At 37.6% G+C, this 26,388-nt stretch overlaps 2 long non-coding RNA genes across 3 annotated transcripts in view; both read right to left on the minus strand.

Annotated features, from left to right (window-relative positions):
- Positions 1–24,309, minus strand: part of LOC137253235 (uncharacterized) — a 78,944-nt gene extending 54,635 nt beyond the window's left edge. The window contains exons 1-3 of one of the 2 annotated variants that reach the window (XR_010953754.1): positions 24,135–24,309; positions 23,893–24,058; positions 22,717–23,574 (exon numbers count right to left, since the gene is read on the minus strand). This is a non-coding gene — a long non-coding RNA (uncharacterized lncRNA). Of the gene's footprint in view, positions 1–22,716; positions 23,575–23,892; positions 24,059–24,134 lie in introns of those variants that run through there. The other variant, XR_010953755.1, reaches the window with a different exon arrangement.
- An 86-nt stretch (positions 24,310–24,395) lies between these two features.
- LOC137253236 (uncharacterized) lies at positions 24,396–25,960 on the minus strand. Its single transcript, XR_010953756.1, has 3 exons — positions 25,527–25,960; positions 25,147–25,471; positions 24,396–24,520 (listed from the first exon to the last, which is right to left on the minus strand). It is a non-coding gene; the product is annotated as an uncharacterized lncRNA (long non-coding RNA).
- Positions 25,961–26,388: the final 428 nt, after the last annotated feature.

Raw genomic sequence — 26,388 nt, forward strand, 5'->3', positions numbered from 1 at the left:
TTTAAGCAGAGTTGCATTTGATAGTTTAATAAAACTTTGTAGTATTTACAAATGAAATAGTTGCATATATTTCCGCGGAAATAAGAATAATAGAAAATTTGTAGCCTGCAACAATGCGGAAACATACCGAAAGCAAAATTTATATAAATTAGAGTCAAGATATAGAGCGCCACAGGTGTAACATAGAAAAATTTCACTTCTAAAGCTGTTTACACAAATGCATAGGAGCAAAATTATCAGCCCAATTCTAAACCAAAATTCCGTGCGAGTTTTTTCCCTTCTCCCATTCCTCGTATTCTAAATAAAAATTCCTTGTGAGTTTTTTCACTTCTCCCTTTCCTCCTATTCTGAACAATGTTCGAAAAAGCGGAAACCGGTTATGGGAGAAAAGTAGGTATTATGAATGTGAGGGAGAGGGAGATTTCTCTGCCATTTCAGAGGAGTTTTTTCACTTGTTAAATTAAAAGAAATGCATCAAAATAGTTAAAGAAAATTGGTTCTTTTAAGAAAGAACACTTATTTGTACAAATTTGTGCTAAAATATGTATATACATTTTACCACAATATTCTCACTGTTAATACAACAACAACTACAACCACAATATTCTTTATTTTAAGTCGAAAAGTATATCATAAGCAACGATAGAGCTCTTGGTATACATATTTGATGCAGCCATCCAGAAATTGCGCAAGGATTTTTTAATAAGGCTTAAATAGATTTTGGCATATGACGAAGGACGAATTCAACTCAACTTGGCCGCCAGAAAATTGCTTTGCTGAATGAAAGCAGGCAAATCCGGCAGATTTGTGTTATGCGGCTGTCTTCTTCTTATTTTCCGCTGTTGATGTTGCTGTGGCACCAATTCATTACTCATTTCAGTGAATACCACATGAAATGCAATAAATACTGTGCATTGTTTATATTTTATTTCTTAATTTCCAACAAATTTGCAACAATAATTAAACTTTTCCATTTTTTAAACAAAAAAAGAAATGTGCAACGAAATTTCAATTGACAAAACAGCTGACTTCGAAAATTCGAAATTCCTATTCCCCAACTATTGTTCTCCCTAGGAGAACAGAATTGGAGGAATTTTTCCGCGGGAATAAAAAAATCCGCGAGAACAAAATTCCGCGAGAATATTTAGAATTGGTCCGTATATAAACGTTTTGGTCGCTTCAAAGCAAAGATAACGTACGGCGTTTCAGTGTTTTTCGTATGGCGTTGTCAAAGCGTAGGCACGCAACCAAAGTATTTATGTAAATTTTTCGATACTCCGCCCGACAGATGAATTAATGAATGCAACACTACTAAAGCGTCTGTGTAAATCCGCCTTATTTTTCTTGTATTTTCTCTTATATTTTTTGTCGAGGGAGCCAATAAGGTTTCAGTACTGGTGTAAGTGTGTGAACTATATTTAAAAAAAACTAACGAAATACAAGAAAAATACAACGTAGTTCATTAAAAATAAACAAGCCAGTTTGTATTTCGGTAGGGTTTTTTGACATTAGGCCGTTTTTTCTTAATTTTTTCTGACAAATGAAAATTTTGTTTTTAGTTTCAAAATTTTGTGCATAAAAACACACAACAAAGTGTAAATTGTGTATGCAAATGAGTTTTCAATAAGTGTACATTTTTCAGTTTTTCATAGTTAAGGAATTGACCTCCAGATTCTTGTGTTCCACAAATATAGTGAACTTGGGTACAGAAATTCAAATTAAAAAGTTTTTCACAATAATTTGAAAAACTCTACGTTTTCTCTGCCTTTTACACTTAAAGGAGTAACCCCCCCTAATAAATTAAACTTTTAACGAAAATCAATAACTCTGAACTGAACACTTTTCGCCATGATATAAAATTAAAATGCTGTGGACAAGGAGGAACACTTTTGTGACTACATAAACCCTGTTTCAATCTTTTACGTCTCTGCACAGAACCCTAATTGACCGTTTTCAACCGAAACAACATTGGCAACCCAGATTTTCCCGTTATGCTCACTTAATCGAGTGCCTGCCAGAAAGAAGTCAACACACTTGTACTTGTACACTATGATATCGGAGTGCGCGCAAGGCCTCTAGAAAAGAATATTGAAATAAACAGTTTAGTATTAACAATTGAAATTCATTATATTATATAAGAGAAAATATCGCCCCTTACCTACCGCAATGCGACTTACTGTCACCATTGTGAAACTTAAATAATCTTAGTTGGTAATTTTCTCCTTCTTGAGCCTGCTTTATGCCGTAACTACCGTTTTAGTGTTTTCCTTCCTTGTGGTTGCTTAGTATTTGTATTATTTATTTACCCTGTTTGTGGTTCTCACCCGTATAGCTTCGTTTTCACCCTTCCAGCCGTTTGTGTTTTGTTGTTGGCGATTAAAATTGCTTGGGAAAAGAAAGGAATTTCATAGCACGGTATGACCACAGCGCATTAAATAATTTCTCCGAAATTATTTTCTTGAATGTATTATAATTTTCTGCACATGACTTGTTGAGTCATTTCCTTGTTACCACCGCTGGTTACTTCCGGAAAACGTAACCTGGTGGCCTGATGATCCTCGAAAAGATATTTCCTCGTATATTATGTGACAACTTTCCGATTTTATGTCCATTACTACTTGTGCGATTTGGATTGAAAAATAATCTTACGTAGTAGGCTACCTGGCTCCCTGGTTGTGTCGTGCTGCGTGATGACTCAAATATCTCATGGCTAACTGCCTAGCCATTCCCAAAATTGATTCGCAGCTTTGACCTCTGACGATCTGTATCTGATTTCCTTATGCGATTCCTACTTGATTCTCTGAAATGGTTTGTATTAAATTTTCTCCAATGGTTTGTACCTGATTGTCTGCGATGATTTGGTCTTCATTTCCTTTGTATACCACTATTTGCTGACTTGCATGCAGGTATTTTTTGTCTTGTACTTCGCTGTCTTCCCTTCCTTGTGTTAGCGCACCACAAATAGCTGCTTCGGTGTTCTTTCTGTGCTCTTGTACCTTGGGATCGTTGCTTACCCTTGCATTCGATGATGTCAATGGTATTTTCTCAACGTTATTCTCTGCGTTATTTCATTGACTTTGTCTCTTCTCTAACCTAGGTTCGGGAGTGCAGCTATTTTCGTTGGCTTCTGCTGCGTGGTATACTTTCAGCTCACTTAAGTGGGCTGTCCTCTTTCTACTTTTGATGACTTTGTCTATCTCTACAATCACTGGTTACACAAAGTTTGTTATATAACACGATGTGGTCCACTATACCTAGGCGCTAGTTTAGCTGCAAAGTTGTCTACCGCTCTGGATAGGTAATGCTCCAGGTCGCCTATGGCCAGTTGCCATTGCCTTCTCCTTAGCTTGTAATGCTTCGCTTGCTCTATAGATGCTCGCTCTTGCTTACGTCGTACCATCTCGAACACCTTTCATCCTCGTTGACTTCTCTCCTGGGCTCCCACCTTTTCTCCTGTACCGAATGTCTGCTCGTCGTAAACGCTGTAGGCAATTCTCGGTACTATGCATGCTAGACTGTAGCCGGTCGATTCCCACATGCTTGTGTTAAGCGCCACCCTTATTTCTGGCAACAACTCGTCCCATGCTCTTTGCTCTTTCCCCGTAAATTGTGCTATCATTGTCTTTATGTTCCTGTTTGCTCTCTCAGTCGTATTCTCCTATAGTGTGTATGGTGCTTCACGCCAAGGTCCTCTACAAATTTCTTACAACGTCTACTGATAAACCTTGCTCCGTTGTCCGTGATGAGTACATTTGGTCCGCCAAACCGTGCCAAGATTCTCCCTCTAAATCCTGGTATTAGGCTTTTTGATAGGTACGATATCTACCCATTTTGAAAATCTGTCCAAGAAAACTAATGCCATCGTGTTTCCATGCTTCGATCGAAGCATTGGGCCAACAAGGTCTCACACACTGTTGCCCAAGGTTCTTCTGAAATTCTTGTTAGCATCTTACCCGCAGCTTGCTAGGTTTGTATATCTGACATGTGTGACACTGCTGTACGTATTTCCTTACATATCTGAACATCCCAGGCCAGTAATAACGAGTCGTTGCTCGGGCAATTGATTTTCGTATACGCATGTGTCCTGCGCTTGGTGTGTCGTGAATCTCCTCTAGCACTCTGCGTCTTTGTGGTGTCGGTACACATAACTTCCATGGCGTCTTCGACATCCAATTGGCTTTCAATTCTTCTGTACAGCTTCCCTTCTTCAATCACGTATTCTGGAAATTTCCCCGAAGACTTTCTTACCTCTGCCATCTTTGCTTGTAGCCAACTGCACTCGATTTTGTCGCGTTACATCGTCGATGTACCCAGTTTCTCCCCCATCGGTTGCTGCGAAAGTGCATCTTCCACTACGTTTAGCTTTTTTCCTTCGATCGCGTATTCTTGAAATTTCTCCTGCATCTTTGGATTTTTCGGATAGTACCTTTGTTTTATCGGGCGGTCGTTTCTTCATCACTGTCTTGTGCGTGGCAACGTTGGATACACCTCATCTCTGCGAACATACTTAATTCTTTACAGAGAAATTTACGCACCGTTGCATCTGTATTGCTAAGTGGTTTCGCAGTGGTTGGACTTTGCTCTCTGCTATCACCGCTTTTGGTTTCGACCATTGTGGTGAATGTTACTTCGTTTGTTTTCATGACAAGTTCTTCACCACCGTACTTTAACACCAGGTTTTTCTTCCCCAGATAGTCCCCCGATTACCTATTCGTCAACCAGTCCTGGTAGGATTAACATTTCAACATTTTGTACTTCGTTACCCATTTTCACCTTCGCATCTATTGCATCCAAGATCGTTTTGGGTCTGCCGTCGCCCATTATCACTCTTGTATTCACTTCTCTTACTATGTCTGTCTTCAATCTCTTTACCATTGTTTCGCTAGCAAAGTTTCTGGTTGCGCGCGTGTCGATCGCTGCCACCGCTTTTTATTTGTTCAACGATATCTTTGCTAAAATCCGGACCTATGTATACTGTAATGTTTGATTTTCCGCTTCGTAAGACCCTATCCCTCGGTGCCAATTTGGTCTATGATCGTTTCCTTGCATGTCCAACACAACTCTACTTTGATACCACGGCATTCGTACGCAATATAACCACCTCTTCCGCATCGTCTTCACGCCGTCCTTGGATCGATATTACTTAGTGGTGGTATCGATCTTTTTGGTATTTCCCTTTCATCCTGTCTTCTACCTGTAGACACTGATATCGTTTTTCCGGGCGTCTATGCATAAATGGTCTGGCATTTTTCCGCATTGCTTTTCGTTCTGGAGTAATATTTTCATTCTTCTGCTAAACTTACCAGCTCCTCAAGGCTGCTGACTTCGCTTCGTTTGCTGTATAGCTGGTGTTCTCTCCGTGAGTTTATGTAAATTCGACTTAGTTTGTGCTCTTCCGTGTAGGTCGCATGGCGCATGAGTCCCTGTAGTGCAAGAACATAATCTCTTTGTACGCGCATCCTGACTTCATCATTCAGCTTCTCAAAATATCGGGAATTTGAGACGAATTCAAGAAGTCCTTCTTAAAGCCATCCCACAGTTGCCAATGCCGATTTTTCTACTACTACTTATCCTTAAGTAGTTCCGGCAACGCTCTTGTGACGGACTTCCGGTCGACGTCATATCCATCTGCAACCTCGTCGACACGTCCGATGAACCTAAGGGGATCTTTACCTCCGTCATATTTTACGCCCCACTTCCTTACCCGGTCCATTGTTGTGGCGTATGTACCTGGCTTTTCCATCGCTTTGCTTTTCCGTGTGTATCTTTGTTAAATTTCCTTTATAAAAATGTTTCCTCTGCTATCGTCTTGATTTATGATCTCTATGTATATATATATTTTTTTGCTTATTAAACCTGCTCGAGCGCCAAAATGTGACGGACTTCCTCAGTGCTGGGGTGTGCTCCGTCCGGTCAGGGTAAATAGGGTGCCTACTCCTTGAAAATAAAAAGAAAGTATTTTCAAATTTAAATTATAAACGTGTATTTAAAATAAGGTCTTAAGGCTACCCTATCCCCTTGCCCTGTCTGTATAAGACCTAGCGGAAGTAGATTCCCTCTCCTAATTTTTACGGTCGGCTTGAGTAGAGCCCTCCGGCCGAATTTAAAGCTCAACCCAAATTAAGTAGAAGCCTTCAGGTGGGTAGTAGATCGGTGGTAATAAGCCCACCGACTTGATGCCTATCTTCTAGCTTCTCATCCTTTTGGCGAATTTGTCGCTCTTTTATACCATTTCCGCACGGAGGCGGACTGTTTTTTCCCAAAAACAATCCATTATCAACAATTTCTCCTTAACAAATTATTTCATTTCAGTGCAGTTATTATAAATTCAATTTGCATACATGTTTATATGTTAATACTAGCGTACCCTCGCCCGCTTCGCTAGGCGATAAATTCAATGATGTGCTGAAAGAAAATAAAATTAATACGAAACAAAGCAAATTCTTTGATACAATTTCATTCGAACTTTATTGTAGCAATTTTTGGTAGAAAACGTTTTTGGTTTTTCCATCTTTCGCGTAAATGAATAATGACGATGGTTTGCCTACTCGTAAGCAAGCTACATACAATTGTCCATGAGAAAAAATTGGGTATTCTAAATTAATACCGCACATTTGTTGAGACTGTCGTTGCGCCTTATTAATTGTCATAGCCAAGGCAAGGCGAATAGCGATCTGCAAACGTTTGAAATCGAATGGTAAATCCTTCGGAATCAGTGGAAATCTGGGTATCAAAACGTCTTCTCCTTTGTACTTCCCTTTCAAAATTGTTTCTTCGATAACGTTACCCATTAGCTTCTTCGCAGCGAGTCTGGTACCGTTGCAAAGTCGTGGCACATTAATGTTGCGCAGCATAATAATCGGTGCTCCAATTTTTAATCGCAAATTATAAGGTGGTAGGCCTGGCAAATCGAGTGAGTTTAAGTGTCCATTGACTTATATGCAACTATGTCACCAGGTATTTGATCCAGAATAGCTGCATTTATATCATTGACGTCCTTATTTTTCCCAGCTCAAATTGCTCTTTCGCTGAGCCAATCATAGTTTTTGTAATGTTGAGCTATGTTGGGAAATACACTCTGTATCAATGCCTCTTTAGACTGTGAAAAAGTGCAGAAATTGTTAGGCAATGTAATCATTCCTGTTGGATCGACAGACATTTGTCCATTTCCGATTTTCAGTAATTGCTGTGAAAATTCAGCTGCTGACGGATCGTTTTGTAGTTGAACACGTACGTTTGTAGTAAGTGTAAGCGTGTTTACATGTCTCCATAAATACGGTGATTTTAAACATGCATTGATTTCGTCTGCAGTCGTGGATTTTGGGATCACAGGTAATGTTTGCCTGAAATCTCCAGCCAATAAAATCATGGCACCTCCAAAGACTGTTTGGCTTCCTCGTAGATCTTTCAAAGTTCTATAAAGTGCTTCCAATGATTTCTTGTGTGCCATAGTACACTCGTTCCATACGATGAGCTTACATACTTTACGAACTTTTGCCATTCCAGATGTTTTCCAAATATTAATTGTTGGTGTTTCATTTACATGCTTATTCAAAGGCAACTTTAATGCAGAATGTGCTGTGCGACCGCCTTCCAGTAATGTAGCCGCAATTCCGGAAGAAGCGAGTGCCAATGCGACGTTATTATCCGATCGAATTGTTGCTAATATCAATGAAATCAAAATGGGTTTGCCTGTTTGCCCAGGAGCATCCAAGAAAAACAATCCATCAGTTCCATGGCCAACATTATTCATGATTGTATGATTGTATCATAAATATGTTGCTGTTGGTCATTCAATTTCGTTAAATTTTATGTTACAAATGTGTTTAGTTCATTACAAGCATAATGGTATTCACGCTCCAGTTCTCGATTGAACATATCATGCATTGGACGATTTGCTGCTGGCATGCCCAATTGTACTAAAGATTTGTTTGACATCGACAAACAAATGTCGTCAATCATTATCAATGCTTCATTGTAAATTTCCAATGTGAATTCCACCTCATAATTTGCAGTACTTCGACGCATTTGGTTTAAAATATCAGCTGCCAGATACTCTTTGAAATTATTCCATAATTCCAATGGATTAGATGGGGAGCACATTGTAATTATTATCGAAAATAATGTTGGTATTTGATGTGGACTGGCTATTACAGCTGAAATGGCAAGCGTATCTTCCCAATGCTTATCATCCTCCAACAAATTTAATTGTTGACATGCTTCACGATATGTAGTGCACAATTCACCATTAATTGTTCTTAAAACTTGGAATGATGTGGGCCAATAACATTAATTAACAACAATCGCAAGTAAAAACACTCAGCATTATTTGGATGAACTGCATAAATGTCCTAATGCATCTGTTGAGAACACATTAGGATGACCTTGAACTGGTTTTCCATGTTTTCGCTTTTGAAATGTTTTCCTGGATTTATCCCCTTTGAAATTTTGTGGCACCTCTGCATATAGCAATGTTCTTGCAAAATCAGTCAAAATGCAGTCAAAATTGTAGACTTGTTGCTCTAAGCACTGCATTTTCAGGAGTAAAATAAACACCTTGGCCATTTTCAAGATGAACTTCTAACGACTCTTGGATGTCTTTCGTGTATTTATTTATATAACGCCCCATTTGATATTTTTTAATCTCGTCGTTGTCATTTTGGTTTGCACCGCTTCCTTTATTTACATATTTGCAATTGTATTTAATTGATTTAACGGAATTACAGAATTCACGTTAATATGCGCTTTGAAGGGACAATATGGAACAATCCAACGATTGTCAACTTCAACATTTTGATTTCCCATCTTAATTATCGTTGATTTACCATTGTTATCAGTGGATCGACGACGATATGCCGGATATCCATCGTCACCTGTGACCTTATCCGAAATTAATGCTCGTAAGTATCGCTTCGAACGTTCTCCATCAATCATGCATGGAGAGTTCACATTCAATGCACCGCAAGGTTCATGTATCGTATTTTTTGTGACGACTTCGAACAAATCTGGATCAATCGTTTGATCCGGTATTTCAGCTGATATCACACTATCAATTTGATCCGGTGTAATTTTATCAACCAAACAAATCAAAATGTATGTGTGCGGTTATCCCCGCTTTTGCTATTCAATGAATACATATTACAACGCACCTCTCCAAACACTCTATGTTCGACAATAAAGTCCATAAGTGATTTTAGTTTTAGTTTGAAAATACGTGGAGTTATGTCGTGTCGATCAATTGGGGATTGGCCAGGAAACAAATGGTCTTCGATTTCACCCCATTGCGGATTGCATGTAAAAGTAATGAACAGATCCGTCCATAAGCGCGAAAATACGCCATGGCATCCTGTGCATATTCATCCATGTGTCGCGGGCTACCAGTATATATTGCTGGTAATATCATCATTCTACCGATGTCATTCACATTTCCATTATTATTCACTGCATCCCGTAAGTGAATGTATTCCTCGGGCCGTTACTTAGTCTGGTTGAATTTGATATAGTTTAAGCGCTTGGTCTCAATTTTTGCATACATATCCACGACAAATTGGTGAAACAATCTTCTGCATTTCAGAATGTGAGATTCTTCATTTTCACGAATCATTAATCGATATGAATAATAATTCATAGCGCTAACTTTTTTATTCGTTTCTGCGCCTGGGTTAAAAAAAAATCACATTTGTGAGATTATTATTATCATATTGAATATTTTTGATGTGTAAACATCTTTGCTCACGGTATGGGGGAATTTTGAATGTAGGATGTAAGTGTAAGATGTAAGGTATGGGTGGGTATGGGTATGTATATGGAGGATGGTATGGATGGATGGGTTTCTTCATTTTCAGGAATCATTAATCGATATGAATAATAATTCACAGCGCTAACCTTTTTATTTGTTTCTGCGCCTGAATTAAAAAAAATCACATTTGTGAGATTATTATTATCATATGTGAATATTGATACCCATAATGTAAAAACACATCCTAAGGTTATTCTGATCCACGTTTTTGGGCAATATCTCGAGACCCTAGTCACCCAGATGTATGAAAATTACCCTATGCCAAAGAACTCATCAACAGCTTTCATTTGATATCCGTATTGTATAAACACATTCAAGAGGTATCTGGGTCCACGTTTTGACCTATATCTCGAGACCCTAGTCACCCAGGGGTACGAAAAATTATCATGTACTAAAGCACTCATCAACAGCTTTCATTTGATATCCATATTGTATAAACACATTCTTGGGGTACCCGGGTCCACACTTTGGCATATATCTCGAGACCCTAGTCACGTAGGGGTACGAAAAGTACCCCATATAAAAGTAATCATCAGAAGCTTCCATTTGATACCCATATTATGCAAATACATCGTAGGGTTAGCCGGGTCCACGTTTTGACCTATATCTCAAGACCCTAGAAATTAAAAAAAAAAATTTTTTTCCTAAAACCTTCCCCTATTTGATCCCTATAATATGAAAAAAGATCAAATAGACAGGAACGAACATCATTTCATTTTAATCTATATAGATTATGTTTTTATGATAATTAATTCATTGTTTCAAAGATATACATATAAAATATGTATGTTGAGGATCCAGAAGTCCTCAACTTCGTCGTAGGTTTGACGAGCCGCATTACTACATACCGCCGCCGCCGCCGATTTGCGACGTTTTTTGCACGCCGAATGTCGAAAATATCGACGCGGCGGCGTTCGGCGCCTACTCTACTCTTTTAAGACTGTTTAGGCCATTTATTGTTCATCTCGAAAATTGGTCCGATATGGTCGAAAGGGGTATCAAGGGATGCACATCACTGCTAGATATAAAAATCCAACCATTCAAAAGTTATTTGGAAAACAGGCGCTTCCAATGCCAGCTTAACACGGATTTCGCATCACCGAATTCACCAAGTTATTAAAACAAACCACTTAAAGAAAGGTATTTAATAAATTCAAATGCTCACTTCGCATAATTTTTTCAAAAAATTAATAAAGTAGAATGAATTTTTAATAAAGTGTTCCAAGTCGAACATATTTTCAAACTGTCCTAAAGTTGTTAAAAAAAGAAGTTACCCGCAAAACCTGCCTAATTTTATATCCCGATTGGCTGAGAGAATTAGAGAAATCAGTGATGCAAAATCCTTTAGTAGGCTCCAGTGATTTAAATTCTCCTTTGAAATGATTCTCCATACTAAGTTGCATATATCTTCAACACGTATGAGAAGGTTTTGAAAAATCACTTTATTTACTGAACTATAAAATAGTGTCTGTAATCTTAATTTTGATTTTCACACTTCATCATTCAACACCCAAGTCTCCCGGTTTGACATTTCCTAAAGTTTGCGGCCATATGCCCAACTAGTCCCTTGGAGTGAATCACATTGGATATAGCCTATCAACCATGTTTAAATATGACCAACACGTGACGGCTCCTGTTACAAATATGAATACGTAGGCACATTTTTTAAACAGGTTAGGATTTGTCCTTCGCACGAGCACTCAAAGTGGTGAAGCAAAAGCTTTCTCAAGACAGTAGAACAAATGACCGGGTGTTCTATTAGCCTAACGTAGGGGATAGTCGAACTTGTCTGAAAACTGAAGGCGGTCATCCATAATGAGCTCTTATATCATAAGACCGGAAACGAAGACTATTGAGGTCAATGTATCGAACAGAAACGTCTGCAAATTTTGGTCTACATTTTAAAACTCTTATCCACGGTTCATGTAAAGTTTAAATTATGGAGAGGCGCCACGGATTATAAGATTTTCACCCATGTGTTACACAATAATATCCACTTAACAGCTTATGATTTCGAGGGCGGCATCCTTGTCCGAATAGTTACTCCCTAACATTTCAAAATGGTGTAGCACGGAGGCATACAAAAACATTCGTGAGAAAGTCTTCGGAGCTACACCCAGAGCTTCCAGGAAAGTGACGGCGACGAACGTATGAGTTCGCAGTCGCAGTCCTATGGCTTCTGTGCTGGCATATGGTATAAGTGCCACGTAGGGAATTGTAGCTTTAAAAACATCCGAAAAAACTGAAGGCACCCTTTGGCGCGATAAGCCAGCATTAATGCTAATCATTAAAACTGTGCCACGAGACTATTAGTAGATAACTGACAGCAACCGTAAGTCGCCTTTTAGCGTGACCAGCGTGTACCCACAAATGATTTAAAGAAATCGTGCCGACGACGGGTATTAGAGTTGGCCCAGATTATCTCCTTCGGTGAAACTACCCTACAGAAGTGTGACCATTTTAAGTATTTCTCTCTCTCTCTGTCCGCAAGGAGCTACTCCGAAATTTTTTGAACGATTCACGAGATTTTGAAGCAAAAACTCCGTATCTTTCCGAAATGACTGAAACGTCGATTTCCTTAAATACTTCCATATAAACAAAACTTTTCCAAATATATTTTTTTTTAAATTTTCGCTTTACAAGCCTCCCAGATCTTCATCCGCAAGTTAATGATATTGTTCCAGATCGTCAAATATACCATTGTCGTCAGCAGTATGTTTCCATATTTATTAGTTGTAGACAATGTGATACTCTGAAGTCCAGCCATTCAATTCAGAGGTTTACGCCGAACGCTTTGTCGGCGCGCTGGCCACGCCGCCGCCTCCGGTATATAATAGAGCCTACTCCGCCGCCGCCGATTAAGTGACCGGCGTAAGCCTCTACTACATACCACATCATTGCGTGCTTAAACCCATCAGCACCTCTACGAAACTACTAAGTCTACACTAGTTGGTAGATCAATGCATTGATGAGCTTTCAATCGACGCTTTGGCAGTAAAACCATCAATTTATGTCGGCGACTTTATGTGGTGGCGCAGACAGTGCCGGCGCTTTGCATTCACTGAAATCCCAAGTAATCGAAGTACTACAACGTGGAAAATTTCCGTTATCAAAATGGCTTTCAAATCATCCCAACTTCATGGAAGGTTCAGCCGCAAAAGAGCTTTATATAACCGACGGTTTTATACCAGTACATTGAGAGTAACACGGCATCAGCGAACCGATACGTTATCGTTTTTATTTCAGCCAAAAAGGAAAACAATACTGTGACGAAGCAAACCATATTATCTATCGCATCACCGTTATTCGATCCACTTGGCTTGTTATCACGGCTGGCTGTTGCAGCTAAAACAATCTCGCGGGAGCTTTGGCTACTAAATTTCGACTGGGTTGGACTTGGAATACTGCTTGGAATCGTTAAACTCAACTTGGAATCTCGTCACTCACCCTGTCTCGCTATTGCTTGCAATCCAATATAAAAATTACACAAATTCATGGATTTCGCAAAGCATCTTTACGTGCATATGACTGCTCGGCATATTTACACTGAGCGAAAACCACCTAATAAAATAGAACAAAAGAAAGATGATATCTCTATAGTTTTTCTTTAAGAAGAATCCCTACTTACTTTAAGTGGGATTGTCTTTTTAATAAAATCAAGAAGAAATCTTCGAATATATATGTGGATATCTCCTTGAATTAAAAGAGGAGGCCTTCTTATTTTTATTAGGTTTTCTCAATGAATTTATTAAAAAGTTAATCCTCTAATTTTAATAAGGTTATCTCATTGAAGTTATTAAAAATATAATCTTCTAATTTTTATTAAGTTTTCTTATTGAGTTTAATAAAAAGGTCATCTCCTTATTTTTGTTTGGTTATCTCATTGAATTAATTGAAAAGATAATCTCTTTATTAATGTAAGGTAATCTTCTTGAATTTATTAAAACTCGTATTTGATTATAAACAAATATTCTTTATTCGTAAAATACGACTGCAAATAAAAACACATTCATTCCTTATATGTAAGTACTCAAATCTTACATACATATGTACATATGTATATATTTGTTACAGATAAGTACAAAGGTAGTGTTAAAAACTAAACTTAAATAAATATATTAGAATTCTTTTTATACATTCAAATTTTTATCAATATATTAAATTTTACTCAGAACTTTCCAAAAAATTTAATTACCAATACTTTTTTTCCTTAAAACTTTTAGTCCATTATTGAGCCAGTAAAAATGAACAGGTGGGCCGTCTAATGTTTTGAAATGTATGATATTGTAACGAATTTACTTGCAAATCCTCTTATTTGCCCTTCTGCTAAGTTCGAATCACTAAACTGTTGAATAAATAACTCCAATATTGAATAATGGAAAAATGGCCTTTATTAAAGTACTTCGCAATAACACTTATACTTTGCAACTAGCTGGCGTAATAACCAAACTGATTGATAGCCCAAATGAAACTCTACTATCCAAAATAATACTGTTATTGCTCGCTAGATAGCGTCTGAATCGAAACTTGCCATAGCGCCTCTACCGCTGATGCTTTTATACTCTGTGATTTCTTCGTGGCATCTTCTAGGCGCTTCCAGAATTTTACTTAGTTATAAATTTCTCAGCTACAACTACAGATGTATAATTTCTCATTTGAGTAATACCTGCACAAATTATTGCCCTCTCTTGTGACAACTCAGATAAGATATATGCATGTGTTTGTGCATTGACTCTTAGCTGCTCGTATACATACATGGTACATATGTGTAGACGCAATTATTGTTTCGTTTATGTAGATACATAATGATTGAATTATTGATGTGAATTCACGTCACTGCTTAGCATCGGCTTAGAGATAGCAGCACCCCTTAGTTTTGATAATATTCGTAACACTGCCCTCCACCTAAGTCTGATCGTCCCTATCAGACAAATCTCACGATCTAAACGCCGCTAGCATCTCCAGATGTACCACTCTTCTACTCCGTGGTTTCCCAGTGGTTTGTATGCGGTAGATAGTATCACTGATCTTCTTCACAACTTTGTACGGGCCTTCCCAACTGCACCGAAATTTGGCTGGAACACCTTTCCGCCGGTGAGGGTTGTTTAACAGTACCAATTCTCCTTCCAAGAAACCTTCCGAATTTTTGTTCTCGTTGTACCTGCGTTGTACTCTGTTGTTTAGCCAATGAACTTCTTCGCAGAGCTTGCACTTGACAGATTGACTTTGCATCATCATTATCGTCTTGATGTTTCACAACAGTAGTGCGCGCTTGAAACCACCCTTGCATTCTTTCTGAAAAATTCTTTCAGTCGTTTTAGTGCGTCCATTAAGGTTTGTCAATGCCGGGCTTTTTCTTGCAGGTACTAATTTCGCTTTATTTGGCCCATTCGATCCATCAACATTTCCTTTTGACTTTCGTGGCCTTTGTCGAGTCTTCTCCACCAGTACCCGATTACTGCTGAACCCTTTTTCCAAACTAAAGTTAAGTGGTATGTCGTGGTTCTTATAGCGCATAATTTTTCTCCGCATATCCATCCTTATGTCATGGTCAACCAAGAAGTCCACTCCCAATATGACTTCATCAACGATCTCCGCCACAACGAATTTGTGTAAAACCATGACCTTCCCTATTAGGACTTCACATATCACTTCTCCCTGGACTTGGTTATACTCGCCTGTGACCATACGCAACCTTGCTCCAGGTAATGACTTTACTCTCCTGTAGACCAAATCAGATCGAATCAAGGAATGAAATGCGCCCGTATCTACAGTCAGTACATGTTCTTTGCCATCCACATTCCCTCTGACGGTAAGACTGCTCGATTTTCTACCAATTTGCAACACAGATATCACATGGCAATCAATAGCTGGATCTAGCTCTCGATCTCTACCTCTTACTCGCCCTTGCTAATCTCCTCCAGCTTTGCGTTTACGGCCACCCACATTGTTGAAACTACTAGGATCAAGATCGCAATGACGGACAATGTGACCGGACTTCCCGCATTTGAAACATTTGATAACTTTTTCACTCCGCTTTTGCGATCCTTTCAGCGCCTCCAATATTGCGTCTACCCACTCTGGCCTTTCTACCTCCACACGGCGTGCTTTGTAAACTGGCTTACACAGAAGCAATGCTGTTTCTTGAGTCAGTGCATGGGATACCGTTTCTGCGAATGTAGGTTTTGGGTTTGCATATGTCGCTCGCTTCGTTTCTTCGTCCCGTATGCCATTTATAAAACTCTGGATTTTTACCCTCTCGGTGTACTCCACGGGTGCGTCCGCATTTGCCAAATGTGCCAACCTTTCAACATCCGAGGCAAACTCCTGCAAAGTCTCATTCGCTCTTTGGTGACGGTTTTGCAACTCAATTTGGAATATCTGTTTTCTATGCTCGCTTCCGTAACGTCTTTCTAAAGCGCTCATCAATGTTTCGTAGTTGTTCCGCTCGTACTCTGGGATGGTCTGTAAGATTTCCGCAGCTGGTCCTTTTAAAGCTACGAACAATGCAGCAACTTTATCTTCAGCATTCCAGTTGTTCACTGTTGCGGTCTTCTCAAATTGTAGCTTAAAGACCTGGAAAGGAACAGAACCGTCAAAGGATGGTGTTTTTACCTTTGGATTACTCGTTGAAACTGCTGGGCGATTTAGTTGCAACTGCTCGATACGTCCTCTCAAAGCATCCACCTCGGCCTCGATTTTTCTTCAAACTGTAAAATTGTTGTATTGTTTTCTGTTCTTCTAGTTGAGATGAAATGCTGGTGGATATTTGCGATGACATTTCTGTTATACGTGCCTCTTGCGCTTCCAGTTGGGATGCCAATTGCGACGGCATTGATGCTACTGTCGATGTTTGTGCAGATATTGCAGCCAATATCATGTTCAAGCCTGTGCTGGTAACCGTCTGCGATGTTTCGTTTTTCTCTTCAATTTTTGTTGTCTCCTCGCCATCAAGATGAAAGACATACTCTTCCACATCAATTCTTTCTGCTTCCATTGCCTCTCGTAGCCGTGCCTGAAGTTCGAGTTTAACGCCGCTTGTATTCAATCCACGGCTCTCCAACTCCTCCTTTAGTTGCTGGATCTTCAATTCACTGAACTTTGCCATGTCCTTGTTGTCCTCTGGAATTTATTCAACAATTCCTCTTCTGACACCAATTGTAACGAATTTACTTGCAAATCCTCTTATTTGCCCTTCCGCTAAGTTCGAATCACTAAACTGTTGAATAAATAACTCCAATATTGAATAATGGAAAAATGGCCTTTATTAAAGTACTTCACAATAACACTTATACTTTGCAACTAGCTGGCGTAATAACCAAACTGATTGATAGCTCAAATTAAACTCTACTATCCAAAATAATACTGCTATTACTCGCTAGATAGCGTCTGAATCGAAACTTGCCATAGCGCCTCTACCGCTGATGCTTTTATACTCTGTGATTTCTTCGTGGCAAAATCTAGGCGCTTCCAGAATTTTACTTAGTTATAAATTTCTCAGCTACAACTACAGATGTATAATTTCTCATTTGAGTAATACTTGCACAAATTATTGCCCTCTCTTGTGACAACTCAGATAAGATATATGCATGTGTTTGTTCATTGACTCTTAGCTGCTCGTATACATACATGGTACATATGTGTAGACGCAATTATTGTTTCGTTTATGTAGATACATAATGATTGAATTATTGATGTGAATTCACGTCACTGCTTAGCATCGGCTTAGAGATAGCAGCACCCCTTAGTTTTGATAATATTCGTAACAATATCATATATTTCTGAGACAGATCCTATAAGATATGATTGAAAACTTTCTGAAAAACTTATATGTTTCCATTTTTTTCCAACAATTTCTACATTATTATCTTTAATTATAAAATTTACTACTTCATATATATTTACATCTTCATTCATTGTTAAAGTTACTACGTGACCAATTTTAAATCTAACGCCTCGAAAAATAATTTCATTTGTTTTCTTGTACAAGCTGAGGTCCAAATTTGTTGATGATAAATGTTCTTTAATTTCCAAGCTAATTTCTTCAGTCTTTGTGAAACTGTATTCTGGCTGAAAAAAAGTATTTGCTAAAACACAGTGAGAGAATCGTAAAGAAGATTTGATTGCTAATATCAACGGTACATTCGTTCTGGAGGTAATGCTTTGCGCATATTGCTTGGGCAACTGATGTTGAGCTTCCAACTTGGAGATCGTTTAAAATTATATCAGTACTAGAAGACCCGGCAGACGTTTTCCTGCCCTAAATTTGGCCAATCTCCATACATTTTAATAAGCTTTTTCCGTCTGACTCTGCCTGACTGTGTCCCAGCCCTAGTCCTAATCCCAGTCCCAGTCCGTCTCTGGATAATATCTTACTCTGTACTAAAGCACTCATCAACAGCTTTCATTTGATATCCATAGTGTATAAACACTGTCTAGGCATTCACTGGCCCACGTTTTGGCATATATCTCGAGACCCTAGTCACCCAGGGGTATGCAAATTACCCTCTACTAAAGTACTCACCAACAGCTTTCATTTGATATCCATATTCTATAAACACACTCTAGGGGTACCCGGGTCCACGTTTTGGCCTATATCTCGAGACCCTAGTCACCCAGTCTCCTATCCTATATTTCAAGTTAGATCAAACTACACACGGGGTGCAAAACAAATTCAAAATCGGTTCAGTAGTTTAGGAGTCCACTGGCCTCAATTGTGTGACACGTGTTTTTATACTCAGTTGAGCAGAGCTCACAGAGTATATTAACATTGATTGGATAACGGTTGGTTGTACAGGTATAAAGGAATCGAGATAGATATAGACTTCCATATATCAAAATCATCAGTATCGAAAAAAAATTTGATTGAGCCATGTCCGTCCGTCCGTCTGTCCGTTAACACGATAACTTGAGTAAATTTTGAGGTATCTTGATGAAATTTGGTATGTAGGTTCCTGGGCACTCATCTCAGATCGCTATTTAAAATGAATGATACCGGACTATAACCACGCCCACTTTTTCGATATCGAAAATTTCGAAAAACCGAAAAAATGCGATAATTCATTGCCAAAGACGGATAAAGCGATGAAACTTGGTAGGTGGGTTGAACTTAAGACGCAGAATAGAAAATTAGTAAGATTTTGGACAATGGGCGTGGCACCGCCCACTTTTAAAAGAAGGTAATTTAAAAGTTTTGCAAGCTGTAATTTGGCAGTCGTTGAAGATATAATGATGAAATTTGGCAGGAACGTTACTACTACTACTGTATAAGTGCTAAATAAAAATTAGCAAAATCGGATGAAGAACACGCCCACTTTTTAAAAAAAAATTTTTTAAAAGTCAAATTTTAACAAAAAATTTAATATATTTACAGCATATAAGTAAATTATGTCAACATTCAACTGCAGCAATGATATGGTGCAACAAAATACAAAAATAAAAGAAACTTTCAAAATGGACGTGGCTCCGCCCATTTTAATTTAGTTTGTCTAGAATACTTTTAATGCCATAAGTCGAACAAAAATTGACCAATCCTTCTGAAATTTGGTAGGGGCATATATTCTATGACGGTAACTGTTTTCTGTGAAAATGCGCGAAATCGGTTGAAGTCACGCCCAGTTTACACAGTCCACCATCTGTCCTTCCGCTATTCCGTTAAGACGATAACTTGAGCAAAAACCAATATATATTTACTAAACTTAGTCCACGTGCTTATCTGAACCCACTTTATCTTGGTATAAAAAATGAGCGAAATTCGACTATAACCACGCCCACTTTTTCGATATCGAAAATTACGAAAAATTAAAAAAATGCCATAACTCTATACCATATACAAAAAACGGGATGAAACATGGTAATTTAATTGGTTTATTGACGCAAAATATAACTTTAGAAAAAACTTTGTAAAATGGGTGTGGCACCTACCATGTTAAGTAGAAGAAAATGAAAAAGTTCTGCAGGGCGAAATCAACAGCCCTTGGAATCTTGGCAGGAATACTGTGGTATTGCATATATAAATAAATTAGCAGTACCCGACAGATGATTTTCTGGATCACCCTGGTCCACATTTTGGTCGATATCGCGAAAACGCCTTCACATATACATCCAAGGGCCACTCGCTTTTAAAACCCTCATTAGGCGAAAACGCCTTCACATATACATCTAAGGGCCACTCGCTTTTAAAACCCTCATTAATACTTTTAATTTGATACCCATATCGCACAAACACATTACAGAGTCACCCCTGGTCCACCTTTATGGCGATATCTGGAAAAGGCGTCCACATATAGAACTAAGGCCCACTCCCTTTTAAAATACTCATTAACACCATTCATTTCATACCCATATCGTACAAACACATTCTAGAGTCACCTCTGGCCCACCTTTATGGCGATATCTCGAAAAGGCGTTCACCTATAGAACTAAGTATCACTCCCTTTTAAAATACTCATTACCACCTTTCATTTGATACCCATATCGTACCAACACATTCTAAAGTCACCCCTGGCCCACCTTAATGACGATATCTCGAAAAGGCGTCCACCTATAGACCTAAGGCCCCCTCCTTCTTAAAATGCTCAGTAACACCTTTCGTTTGATACCCACATCGTGCAAACATTCTAGTCACCCTCGGTCCACCTTTATGGCGATATCTCGAAAAGGCGTCCACCTATACACCGAAGGCCCACTCGCTTTTAAAATACTCATTAACAACTTTCATTTGATTCCCATATCGTACAAACACATTCTAGAGTCACCCCTGGTCCACCTTTATGGCGATATCTCGAAACGGCGTCCACCTATGGAACTAAGGACCACTCCCTTTTAAAATACTCATTAACACCTTTCATTTGATACCCATATCGTACAAACATATTCTAGAGTCACCCCTGGTCCACCTTTATGGCGATATCTCGAAAAGGCGTTCACCTATAGAACTAAAGCCCATTCCCTTTTAAAATACTCATTAACACCTTTCATTTGATGCCCATATCGTACAAACACATTCTAGAGTCACCCCTGGTCCACCTTTATGGCGATATCTCGAAACGGCGTCCACCTATGGAACTAAGGACCACTCCCTTTTAAAATACTCATTAACACCTTTCATTTGATACCCATATCGTACAAACATATTCTAGAGTCACCCCTGTTCCACCTTTTTGGCGATATCGCGAAAAGGCGTTCACCTATAGAACTAAGGCCCGTTCCCTTTTAAAATACTCATTAACACCTTTCATTTGATACCGATATCCTACAAGCACATTCTATAGTCACCCCTGGCCCACCTTAATGGCGATATCTCGAAAAGGTGTCCACCTATAGACCTAAGGCCTACTCCCTCTTAAAATGCTCAGTAACACGTTTCATTTGATACCCATATCGTACAAACACATTCTAGAGTCACCCTGGTCCACCTTTATGGCGATATCCCTAAATGGCGTCCATCCATAGAACTATGGCTTCTCTGTCTTAAAATACTCTGTAATACCTTCCATTTGATACACATGTCATACAACCACATTTCAGGGTTACCCTAGGTTCATTTTCCTACATGGTGATTTTCCCTTATTTTGCCTCCATGGCTCTCAACTGAGTATGTAATGCTCGGTTACACCCGAACTTAGCTTTCCTTACTTTTTATATATTAAGATAATTGGATAGCAAGAGTAGATCAATCATTTTAACAAACAAAATAAGGAATTTGTATACCAAATCATCTGGATCTATTAGATCTCCTATCATGAGCAATATTAAGTGAGAAAATGTTTTCATTTGTCCTGTGTTCATTTTAAATGAAGTGTTTTGTAAATGGTGTTTTTGTATAGGTGGACTTATATTGCCAATTTCTGTGTCCCCATACTGACACATTTGCTTCCTATAATTAAAAGTCTCTAAAGAAAAAAAAAAATTTTTCGTATATGAAATAATACAAGATCTTTGAAAAGTTGTATTTGCAAACACCCAGGAATAAATCATGCATTAAATCACATTCAATGTTATCTGTTACATGAAAGTTTGAAAGTGAATTGAATATGGAAACATTTTTAATGTCAGTAACAACTGGATTGTTAGTTAAAACATCGCTGCTATAACTATGTTTATTTCAGAATGAACTTGGGACTTCAATACAATCTCTACGAGTTTGATGCTTTTGCCTTCTGCATATTCTGCACCAAGAATTCGCTGAAAACGAGCTTACATAACCTAATGCATAATTTAGCCCAAGATTATCGCCCAAAATGTGTGCCGTCAGCGTTGATTTGTAAGCCATTAGTTTCCAAGTTTTTCAAAATATTCAAAAGTGGTGTAAAACAAACAGTAGACCCACAATCTTGAAGATCTCTAGCTTTAACAAACACAGCTAAAAATATATTTGATAATTTACTGAGCTGGAACTGCGGCAAGCTTGGAAAGCTGTAATATATTCCACACATTTTTTGTTGCCCAGATTTACTGCCTAAGGGATCATTAATCTCGAAATCATCCAAGTATAAAAAAATGGTAATGTAATGCCAGTTTTATCACTGTTTGAATTTTTCCACAAATTAGTATTGACCAAGTGAGAACAAGAACGAGATTCAGTAAGGTAAACCATATTTGAAATGGTGGCTTTTAAAATCCCTTCACTTTCGAAAATTTTTTTTATTTGAAAAGGAATGTCTGAAAGTGTAATCTCGGTTTTTGCCGATGTTAAAGTAGGATTTTTATTAAGTACAACTTCTGAAAGTTCATCGCTAATAATATATTTTTGCGGAGGTTTATACAGACCTTGTATTTCTGTTTCTTTGAAAAATTTGTATTCCGTACTTAAATCGGAAAATGGTTGAGAAATATTTTGAATTACTTCCTCCAAAAATTTATTTTCATTAATATTACTAAATGATGTTAAAATTTTACAAATTGGGGTTGAAATATACTCTGCTACGGAATTTTGACTTTTAGAAACGTGAAAAGTTGGTATTAGAGTGCAGTTGAAGTATAAATGAGACAATTGATTCTTTTAAAAATGTACCATTTTGCATCGGCATAATTTGATTTGCCGAAGATCCAATTTCCTCTAAATCTGGGGTATTATGAACACTTGGGTTATCGTTACAAGACTGGCGATGATCAATTTCTACTTTTAAATATTTTTTGAGATGAACTTTAAATCTATGAATACTGTAAACAATTTGTTTGCAATTGTATTCGCAACATTGAAATTTATAAACCGTGGGAGTACCATGTACTGATTTTAAATGCCTAATGAGCTCTGAAGGATTTAAGTGAGTTCTCCTACAAATAAAGCAAGCAAAACTGGCCATTTAAAAAAAAAATCAAACGAAGTTAATTAAATTTACTTAAAAGGTTTGCCACTGAAGAAAATTCTTCAGATTTTAACTCAAAAAAATACTGCTCTAAAAATGCCCATACTTGCTTGCTTCTTTGGGAATATTCTATCTTATAAACATACGAAAGCTTAATGATGACGTCAACACACTTCATATATGAAGTACATTTCCATTGCAGGCCATCGCAAAAAACGTAAAACTCTGAAATTGATGAAAAATCCGATCCAACTACGATAATTCGTGGCTGCAGTTTTTCTTTCCTTATTAAAAATTGTTTTTTTTTTTTATTTCGATTAATGTGGGTTGAATATCATTGCGAGTTGCCACCGAGTGTTACGAAATCTGTTTGGCCATCAGCTATTGTTGGTTTGTTGTCCTTATTAAGACGCGAAGGCTTTAGTAAAGCGTGCAGCAGAATGGTACATATACAATATTTACAGTCTGTTAAAATAAGCCATACATAAATAACTTAATATTATATTTTTTTAAAGTGAAATAATATAAGATATTTCAGAAAGCAATGATGTTTGCTTTTTGAGCTTGTACGTTTTTCCATTTTATATTCTATTACGCTCTGCGCTACTTTTTATTGAAACACAACTAAGGATTGGTAATAAAAAAAATTGAAAACTGTTAAAAGAAAAACAAGTCTGCTTACATCGGCTAGTGTATATAAGAAATAGCGATTTTTTAACCGTATATTGAATTGCCTGGTTTACCTTATATTATTTCATAATGTGTTTTGATAAACAGCTTTACCTTTCGAAATGTTGTCGCTATGCAAATACTTTAAAAATAGCTCCGTCGAAGTGTGGTCCTTAATATCTCTATTGAAAATTTTAAAAATTTGCTTGTAAAACGTTTCGAGCTTTGAAAAGATCATATTTCCCTTTCCAGGATAAAGCGTTTCAAAGTCTATCTCCACCTATGGAAAATTGATATAAAATTTTGTGCGATTTGTGACTTGAAAAAATTAAGAACTTTAAATTATAGTAACTTACAAGTTCATAACCATGAAAATCTTTGTAACGTGGCCATTCATTAAAAATACAGATCAGAGAACTGGCATCATGCAAATCTTTAATTCTTTGACCGGATGTCTCTTTCCAGTAAGCCAGAACTTTTTCCCATGGAGTGCAATTATTTTGCAGCCAGCACTTCTTTTCGTAATATGCATCGTTGTCATCTAAACATTATGAAATAAGTGTACAATGTGAATATACAAGATAATCAATATATTTTTACCGCTGGTCGAAATTGCTTGTAGATCTTGGGTATTAGACTTTGCCGGAAAATTATAGTGGTTTTTATCTGAATTAACCCATCAAGAAAACAACTTTCCCGTGGGATTTTTCTTTCCGTACTTTCTAGCTAGAAAGTATTTTTCCTAGATAAGAAATAAATAAACTGAAGGAGTTTGTTGGTACGGGTATGGTCTAGAAGTTAGCAAACTTTTGTTTAGTATATTTGCAATGTTTTATATGATACACTTATTTTGTAAATTTTTTTATAAAAATATGCAGTTTTGTAGCTTCTTGAATTTAAGTGTAACCCTTCACTGAGAATTTAATTTCCACTGTTTTTGGTTTATTCTAGAAAATCAACCATACTTAAAAAAAAAATGAAATAAGTGTGTGTAAATTACTGCAAATATACTAAAAAAAAAGTGTGCTAACTGCATGATTATGTACGTATGTAGATTAGGGTGGTTCCAATAATCCGACTACAAGAATTACAGCTTCTCACACCACGAAAAGTAATAATTCGAAAGCTCACTCGGAACCTGCCTTCACAAGCCAAAGTTCTGTAACAGAAATGGATTTCTGAACATGTTTCGAACTTTTTCACAATTATGTTTTTACACTGGATGACTGATTCTAAAGGTGAACACTTATAAGTTTCGCGAAAAAAAACATGTCCTATTCACTGAAACCATCCTAATATACAAATATATATATATTTAAAAGACACGGATATCAAACAATGTTACTTGGCATATTTCTTACAACTTACCGGCCTTTCTTTGGGGAATACATCGCATATAGAGGTAGCCCACCTCTGCATTTCTCCATACGTAATTTTTTTTTGTCTTCCAATATATTTTTCAATAATGCATTGGCACAATGTGTTTTGGTTTTTGGCATTCAGAAACCCTTTTTTTCTTGATACTGGAGAATAAGCTGGCCTTTTACGGTACTTTTTAAAAGTTCAATTAAGCTCCCACTATCTTGAAAGTAAATGACGACTGAGGTAAAGGCGAAGGCTCTCTCGAATTTTTAGCAGCATCCAAGTCGTTAGAAACGTTCGTACTGCTCTCATCACACTCAAATGGCGCATTCTAAAAATTGCATGCGTTAAGATACATAAACATTTTTTTATTATGATGCACTTACCATGTTCTTTCGCAATTCCTTTAAGCCTGCTTTAAATTTGACCTTTTCACCAAAAAATCTTGGTGGATGTTTATCAAACAAATCGTCGATATCATTAAAGTAGATTTTTTTTTAAATAAGCGCGGATGTGAGACCATAGTCCATGAGGATGGATAAAATTTCCTCCCTTAGCTCCCACGATTTAAAAATATTCAACGTTTCGATTTGAGGTACATCGCAAGAAGCGTAGCAATTTTCTTCCAAATTAAAGATGTCCATTTGCAAAATTTCCGAATGCAGTATATTAGATTTACACGCGCCGGTCAACACTCACTTTAAATCTGAATAAATTGCAAATGCATTATATTCAACATTCAAAAATGTGAAACGAAAAATACAGTTTTAATTGGCGACGTTGACATGCCTATGCTTGTGCATACATACATATGTACAAAAGCAAGCTACATATGCAAAGCGAGTAAATATTTATGCACGTACATTAGACGTGTTAAAAAAATCATTTTTGGTTTCTTGAAATAATATGATAATAGCCGTGTTTTTTTTATACACGCGTATACGTTCACGTTTGCGCGTGAAAAAAAAAACGCCTATCCTCGCTTAGATAATGCTTAGGAGACCCATCTAGCGGCAGTGGTTAAATAACCAGCTACAGCCACAGGGTGTACCGAAAAGCGGAGACACAACCCTCTGATGGTCATATGGTCTAACATGTAGCTAAATCAGTTGCGATGAATTGTGGACACACATAGAATACATAGAATTAGTGTAGAGGGTGAAACAAAAACACATATTTCAGTTACATCTGAGTATAATGCGTATTGAAATTTAGTAGTACACATTTTATGCGCAGCAATTTCAGAGG

Source organism: Eurosta solidaginis, chromosome 5 (assembly GCF_040869045.1).
Source record: "Eurosta solidaginis isolate ZX-2024a chromosome 5, ASM4086904v1, whole genome shotgun sequence".
NCBI lineage: Eukaryota > Metazoa > Arthropoda > Insecta > Diptera > Tephritidae > Eurosta > Eurosta solidaginis.